This window comes from Meles meles, chromosome 17, assembly GCF_922984935.1.
Source record: "Meles meles chromosome 17, mMelMel3.1 paternal haplotype, whole genome shotgun sequence".
Taxonomy (NCBI): Eukaryota; Metazoa; Chordata; class Mammalia; order Carnivora; family Mustelidae; genus Meles; species Meles meles.
Genome location: NC_060082.1, coordinates 57,050,685 through 57,058,763, shown reverse-complemented (window position 1 = coordinate 57,058,763; position 8,079 = coordinate 57,050,685). Strand labels below are relative to the sequence as shown.

Here is an 8,079-nt window from a genome sequence, read left to right as displayed (position 1 = left end):
GTTGGCTGAGCTGGGTCGTCCCAGGTTGAAGGTACGGTGTGCACAGTTCGAAGGCACTTGAGGAAAATCGGAAATGCTTTTTATTTCTAAGTGCTTGGGATTCTAGCGAGGGCTGGTTGGATCTCGCTGCTCGGCGCTCTACCCAGCACCTTCCTGCGCCTCCGCCCTTCCCCCCGGCCTGCGCCCCTAGCCCCGACCGCTCGCGGGCCCCGCCCCAGGCCCCTCCCGTCCCGGGTCCCGGGACCGCCTCCTCCTTCCCCCGGCCGGGCTCGGCGCGCAGGGCTCTGGGGCTGAGAGCCTCGCCCCCGCCTCGCCGCCGGCCGCTGCCCGGGATAGCCGCGCGCCTGCGGACCGGCGCCGGCGGACGCCCCGCGCGGAGCCACACGTGAGTCGCGGCCGGTCGCCGCCCCGGCGGTGGCAGCGGCGACCAGCCCCGCGGCTGTAGGGCTGGGGTGAGGGGGCCGAGGAGCGCTCGTCGGCTCGTCCGGTTTGCTTTGAAACCGAAAGCGCCGCAGCGGCACGAGCCCCGCAGCCTTCTCCCCGCGCCCGACGCCGGACTGCTGGGGCCCCGGGCCCTCCCGCCCCTCCCGCCCCTCCCGCCCCGCTCGCGTTAGCGAGTCCCGCGACCGGCGCTCAGACTCGTGCGGGGAGGGCGCGGGCGGTGGGCGCGAGGCGGACGGGCCGGGGCGGCCCGCGGGGCAGGTGGCCGCCGCCGCGGGCGAGGGGGTGCGGAGGCGGGTGTGGGAGACAGCTGGGCTCGGCGGCTCGGAGCGGGTTTTCTAAGCAGGGGAAGGCTGTGGTGTGGATGCAACTGGGGGCCCCGAGCTGGGGAGCTGCTCCAGGGCGCGGCTGTGGATTGGAGGGACCGGGTTCAGGTTGGGGGACGCAGGGCGGGTTTCAGGTGAGCCCGGGGCGCACGCTCTGCAAATCCCGGGCGCTCCCTGCGTGCCCTTGGGCACCCCCTCCACCTCTGCAGGGCTTCTCCAACCCGAGCCCTCCGGAATGGAACCGGAATATGGGAATGAATGGAAACCTCCGCAGACTGTTGGGTTGGGTGTGCTCAGTTGGGAACACAGCACAGCACGAGACGAGCACGACCCTGCACACGCAGACCCTCGCTGAGCTCGGAGGGGTCTTGGAGGAAACCAAGGTTCGGGAAGGTGAAGTGAGTTGCCCAGGGACACCCAGAGAATTGGTGGAATCTGGGTTTTCCAGATCAGATTGCCTCCGCCTTGGTCCTGCCCTGCAGCGTTTTGGCAGTTGTGAGACTTTTCAGTGAATCCTGGGGCCACAGTCTTGTGGTTCACCCTGCTGCGCAGCTCTGCCGCTGCCTGCTTTCTCGGCGGGTTCTGCCCCTCCTGCAGAGTTTCCATATTTGGCTATTTCAGATTTACTTTCTCCGGACTCAAGTTATCTCGCTGAGGCTGCAGGGCGGCTCTGGGCGAGCGGTGCTGTAGGTGGAGGGAGGCGTGGCTCCCCGCCCAGGCGGTCCCTGCAGCCACACCCTGGGCTCTGACCAGTCTGCTTGTGAGGACGCGGATCTAGTAACCAATTTAATTCAGTAAATATTTATTGGGCACAGGTGCTGTGTGGCTGGGGACCGTGGAATACGGTTTCTTCCTCCAGGGGCGTTTGCATCTGGAAAGGGCTCTGGAAGACAAAATGCAAACACAGTGAAGAGTAGAAAGGGCATGGTCAGTGCCTGTGAGGGAGTTTTAGGCGGGAAAGGCCAGGTCGGACCTCCCAGATCCGCAGTGCTGCTGGCCGCTGTGCCTTTCTCACTTGGCGGATGGGAGGGCGTTAGCGCTGTGGCTGGTTTGGGTGAAAACCACACCTGAACTCTCCTCCCCCAGTTCTCCAGTTTGCACAGGACAGACATTGCGGCAGGAAAGATGGATGTGAGATGCAAGCAGAAAGGAGCCAGCCCCTGTAGACTCTTTCTTGGTTTTGTTGTTGTTTTGTTTTGAACTCTGCGGAATGGGTTGGAACTCATCCTGGAACCTCCCTCCCCTGGTCCTAGACAGAAGCAGAAGAAAGTCTCCTATCTGAGCCAGCCTCTGGGTGTCCTTCCTGCTGGAGGGGTGGTGATGGAGGAGGCGATGTTCTCAAGTCCTCTGGGCTGAGGGCTGAGGCAAGGGGAGTAAGATGGACAGTGTGTCCGTCTGTCAGCAAGCCATCCCCTGAGTGCCCATTGGCCGTGGGTGGCAGGGCAGTGGGAAGAAGAGGGAAAGGAGAGGAGGCCCCGTCCACTGAAAGTAGCAAGTGCAGTAAGTGGGCTATTTCAGTGGGGGGTGGGGGGGTGATGTGCAGAGCGAGGGAGCTGGGTGCCTCTGAGTCAGTCCTGTCAGGCTGGCCGTGGGAAAGGCTCGTCGGCGTTTAGACAAGCAGACCTTCTGTGATTATCTCAGCTTCACTGCAGAGGACCCTGAAGAAAAGTAAGTCCCTTTTTATGAAACTCTTTGCTTTTTAAAGCATTTTCTCATCACTGTTCTCGTTTGTCCTCCATGCTATCCTAGCCAGCCAGGCCAAAGCAGGATTATTGTCTACATCTCCCAGATGGTGAGGATAAAGCACGGCGTGTAGTAGCCCTTGAGGCTCCCGTGTTGGGCCTGGTGTCTGGCTCCAGGCCCCCGCCCCGGTTTCTCAGAGAGCAAGACCTGCCTGCCTCCTCCTCGGCCAGGCTTTGATGATGCACGTCTGGTCTGTTCCCACCGACGTGGAGCAGGTTCTGGAGACTCTGCCCTGGCCAGCGTGTGAACAGACGCCTGCTCTGCCCAGTGGAGTGGACTGGGGGCAAGACCTGTGTCCCTTCTTGTTTGTATTCTGGAGTCTGGCATACGAGAGACCTAAACAGATGTCTGTGTTGAATGCATCTGAGATATGTCTCTCTTGGGCTCGGAGCTGGTAGGGGCTGATGGCTGGGGAGCAGGTGCCAGGTGGGGCCCTAGAGAGGACGCGCTGCCAGCGGCACTCGCTTAGATCCCAGAAATCAGAAGAGCCCTGGGCAATTTGAAAATAGCCTCTCTTACTGGTTAACCTCTTCCTGCTTCCCTGAGAGAAGGGAGAGGCCGGGGCTGTTCCTTCCACTTAGGGGCCTGCAGGCTGGGGTCAGAAGGGACTGGAACGATCTCACAGAATGTAGGCACCAGCCAGGACCCAGCCCAAGTCCTTGAACTCTAAGTGCTGTGCTCTCCGGTTATTTCAGCTAGGGGAAGTCAGGATTCTGGATGGGAGGAGCGGCAGGGAACCTGAAAGGCATTCATCAAAGGCGGCCTGATGCCTTACTCCCTGTACCGCGGTCTTTAAGAGCTACCAGACCAAGGGAAGGGGAAGCAGTGGCAGACGCTGTCTCTCAAGAGCTTTGTCACTGAGGGCTCTCTGGAGCAGAAGTCATCATCGCAGCCAAGGTGTGTGTGTGTGTGTGTGTGTGTGTGTGTTGGGCTCTCTGGGGCAGAAGTCATCATCGCAGCCAAGGTGTGTGTGTGTGTGTGTGTGTGTGTGTGTGTGTGTGTGTGTTGGGGGAGAGAACATGTCCCAGGGGCAGAAGTGATCCCCAGGGTGGGAGGCTTCCTGCCCTGGCTGAGGCCAGGGTTAGGCTCCACAGACTTTGTTGCTTTGCCCCGAGGGAAGCTTTATTTGGAGGGTCAGACAGCCCTGGATCCATGTGGCCCCCGGCAGGCCCTGTCTTGTGAGGAAGTGGACTAGAGGACCAGAGAGGAAATAAAAGTGAAAATACTCATTAGTCCTGACAGAACAATTCAAAATCCATTTGTAGGGACAGCGATGAGTCTGCTCGTTGTTAGCAGGAGGCAGGGGAGGGTGTGTGCCAGGGTAGGGCAGTAGCAAGAGCGGGGGACATGGGTGTGTACCTGCAGGGTCCGTGGGGAGCGCCCCTCCCAGGGGGTGTGAGCAGGAAAGGGGGACCCGTCTCACTTTCAGCAATTCCCTGCGCCTCATGGCTGGACCCGTGCTCCACCAGCTTCTCTGCTCACCAGTTCAGAACATTCCTGGGATTTCCCCCATGACCTGTTTTCTCTCAGGGAAAAGGTACTCTCCTGACCCACGGGAGAACACCTTCTCCACCTACACCGCCGATGCCAGGTTCCCTCCCTTGTTCCCTGACCACTGACTCCTTCCTCTGCCCCACTAGCTTAGCCTCTGTTAAACGGGAAAACCCTGTGTTTCTGCAACCCCTGTTCTCTCCCTTTCACTGAGAAGCTTCTGGAAAGGGCAGCCAGCCTTTGCACTTAGGCTGTATTCCTCACTTAGCGCCATGCACCTGCCGTGCCGCTCAGATTGCTCGAGGGGTTCTGGGGCTGGTAATCCTCAGTCGCCAGCCTGCTCTGCAGCTGTTGCCCATCTTCTCGGAGGGTCCCCCCTGTCCCCACGGATGCCTCTGTCCTTCACTCTGAGCTTCTCATCTTCCTCCGGCCCTGCAGATGCTGGTATGAGTCCCCGGCTGTGCCCTCAGGCTGAGCCTCTATCCTCCTCTCCCTAGAGCCCTCCTGGCCTCCCAAGGCTGAAACCAACACCCTTAAGGAGAGCTTTCTGTCTCTACCCCACCTCTTTTCCTGGCGGTTTGATTTGTGACACACAAAATCTTCACCATGATGTTTCGGGAGCCCCTCTCCCACCTGCTGCGTAGTGGAGATAGTGTGGACTTTCAAAAGCTGGGAACTCTGAGTTCAAATCTGCATTTATGGCTTGCTGGTTGTGGTTGTGTGTGCTGGGCAAGTTGGTGAACTTCCAGGAACCTCCGTGTTTCCACAGAGAGATTGTAGCGTCGCTCGCTTGAGGTTGGTGAAAGGATTAAATGAGCCAATATGTACACAGAGCCTGGTGTCTGGCTGGGTACTCAGTAAAGCTGGTTTTCTACTTCCATGTATGGGATAACAGTAGGGAGTTGTGGGGTCTCTGGGGAAGCGCAAAATGTGTGTCTAGCCTAAAGGCATTCAGATTTAAATTAAAAACAGACAAACAGAAGAACTGCCAAGCACCAGGGCAGACCGTCATTTAAACTAGCCTGGTGCTGTCGCTTTGCAAGTTCTACACCCCGCAGACCTCAGTCTCTGGGGACAGGTGAGCTGGGACAGGGCAGGGCACGGTGGGGAGAAGCCGGGACAAGCCGTTGGCAGGCAGAGGGCAGAGAGGAGGGCAGGTAACAGCAGATAGTGGAGACCCGGCCCCAGGGAGTAGGTTTCAGGGGCAGGGTGCCAGTCTCTAGACTAATCTTCGGGCAGAGCAGCTGCCACCCCGGAGGGAAACTAGTGCTAGGTAGGGAGGTGACTCAAGGACCCAGCAGACGACATAGAAGGGGTTTGGAAAGAAAAAAAAAAAAAAAAGCCACTGGCTTGATTACCAGGAGTAGAGCTGTTCCTGCAGTGGGGTCTAGCTACGCAGTCAGAGCGGCGTGTGGAGTGAAGTTGACGGGGTGCAAGCTGTCAGTCCGAGCCCGCCCCAACCCCCCAATTGGGAGGGGGTTGGAACAATCAATCTGTGTGCTGAGCCTTCCTTTAGAGGAACCCTTGATGCCAAGGTAAAGCCAAACACTCATGAAAGTGCCGCTTCTGCCTTCCTGACATGAAGATTCTGAGGAAGAGGCCGGACAGACACCTGTGATGTGCCCCGGGAAAACTCACCATGCTTCCCTGGGTTCCAGGCAAATAAGTTAACAAAGACGGAAGACGTCAGTGTTACAGAAAGTTGCAGAATCGAAGAAGTGATTCAACAGCTGGGTGGGGTTATGCCAGGAAGCCCTCCAAAGGCGTGAGGAGAAGCGGACAGGAAGGACGGGAGGGGGTATTGGACTGTGGGCAAAGGCATTTCACATGGGAATAGAGGAAGGAGGGAACAGTTGCCCTTCGTGGATGGGAAATAGATTATTCTGGAGCAGACCGACTTCCTCATATTGAGGTTTTATTTGAAAAGCCGATAATTTGGGATGTTGCTTCAACGGCCCAGTGGCGCTTCTGGAGGCCTTTTTGAGAATGTCCGACCCCGTGGGTATTAGCTGTGGACAGCCAGACACTAAATTCTTTCAATCCTTCCTTGACAGTAATTCCAGATGTGTGACTTCAAGCGTTCCCTTCCCTGATGCCGGATCCTTCCAACAAGTGTGACTTCTCTGGCGCCGGTGTCTTCCGCCCTGCAGCCGAAATGCTTGGTCCTCTCAATGTCAGTTCTGCTTGGCTTTGTTAAAGGGCTCGATTTCTATCTGATCTGACGTATCTGTTCCTCTCTTCACCTCCTTTCTTCTGCCTAGAGTGCCTCCTGTTTTACTCTGCTAATTCATGCCCTTCACCCTTTTCAAAGAAAATGCAAATACATCTCTTGGTAGGAATGCTTCCCCAAGACCACACCCAGGTTCCGTGATAGTCTCTGAGGACTCGCAGGAGCCAGCATAGAGTCACACAGCTACGATTCGTTACAGTGGAAGGATGTAAAGCAAAATCGGCAAAGGAAAAAGGCGCATGGGGAGAAGTCCGGAGGAAGCTGGGCGCAGGCTCCAAGAGTCCCTCCCACCAGCGACATCATACAGGATCCCGTAGACTTGTGACCATGCGTCCGATGTTGTCTACCAGAGAGGCTCATTAGACACTCAGTGCCCAGGGTTTTTACTGAGGTCTGGTCATGTAGGCATCCCCTGCCTAACTTATACCAAAATTCCAGACTCCCAGAAGACAAACAGGTGGTCAGCAACAACCACATTGTTTGCAAAAAGAGTGTGGGCACAGTGCACCGCCCGAATCAGTTAGGAGAACCTGCCACAAATCTGCCCTCCAAGATGTTAACCAAGGCCCATCCTTAGAAGCAGAATTTCCTAAGGATGGCAGTCTCAAGCCTGTTATGTTACCTCTTTTCTGCACGGCTTCCCTGCCTGATTCCACGCATCCGTGCCTTGCTGCGGAGAAAACCACTCTAGATACAAGCCAAGAGACCTAGGACCGGCCCAGCACGGCCACCTCCCACTCATGACCCTTTGAACCCCGAGACTCCATTTTCCCCTCATTCGGAAGACGGAAATTATCATTCTTTGTAGGCCTCAAGGGTGACTGTGAGGACCAAAGAGATGCCATGGTGGGTACGCCTCTTGTCCCTCTTGGTTGCGCTCCTACCGTGTGTCAGCCGCTGAGTGGGCCTGTGGGAGCCCAGAGCGAAGCGTGGTGTCATGGCTTTGAGACGAGAGCAGCCCGAGTTAAGCCAGCACTTACCACCCGTGTTGCCTTGAACCCGTTTCTATAACCCTAAGCGGTAGAATGGGAACGTGAATAATAAGACGAGTGCCCACACCTCCCTGGGTTGCTGTGCCAAGTGGGAACATCCCACATAAGCTTCTCGCACGTCGTAGGCACCCGAAGGGGCAGCTCTCCATTCACCCAGATAGCTGAGCGCTTGCTCTGTGCCAGCGCCTTGAGAAACACCCGACCCCAGCCCTGCCTTCCGTTTGCGGGTGCGGATTCATATTGAACCGATAATTACCAAAAAAAACCGAATTGCAGGCGGCGTCAGTGCTGTGAAGGAGAAGCACAGTGTGGTCAATGACACGCGAGGAGGAGGAGGGGACCTAACCTGGCTGGGGAGGCAAGTGAAGGCCTCCCTGAGTCTGAGATGCTTACGCTGGGCCTCAGGCGGGGTCCGCTGTGTGAGAGGGAGGCGAGGGGAGGACAGGCTGTTTCCAGCAGAGACCGCAGCTTGCGCCGAGCGAGGGCAGCCTTGCCGGGTGGAGGCTGTGTGGGGGGCAGGTTTGCGGCTTGTGTGAAGAATGGCAAGGAGGCGGCCAGGGGGGGTGGAGAATGAGGGGTGGGACAGGAAGGGGCTCTCAGGTGACCCTGGGGGTGTGGCAGGACCGCTGCCGCAGGTGTCAGGGCTTGGGGACATGCAGAGGATTGGGAGGCGGTGAAAAGATTGTGCAAGTGACGCACTTGGTGTTCTCAGAAGCTCAGTTAGGCTCGCTGTGAAAAATGCTCTGGAGGGGCGAGTGGGTGAGGGAGAGCGGTTGTAGGAGGCTGTGTGGCGGGCCCAGTCCGCGGGGGCGCCGGCTTGAATCCGGGTGTTGGTCGCGGGGCGGGGGGGGTGCAG

At 57.8% G+C, this 8,079-nt stretch overlaps 1 protein-coding gene across 5 annotated transcripts in view; it reads left to right on the top strand.

Annotated features, from left to right (window-relative positions):
* Positions 1-274: 274 nt before the first annotated feature.
* TRAF5 (TNF receptor associated factor 5) overlaps positions 275-8,079 on the top strand; it is a 46,113-nt gene continuing 38,308 nt past the window's right edge. For 3 of the 5 annotated variants that reach the window (XM_045982090.1, XM_045982085.1, XM_045982086.1), the window contains exon 1: positions 303-385. The gene's annotated coding sequence lies outside the window, so the exon portion shown is untranslated. Of the gene's footprint in view, positions 386-1,173; positions 2,436-8,079 lie in introns of those variants that run through there. The other 2 variants (XM_045982084.1, XM_045982087.1) reach the window with 2 other exon arrangements.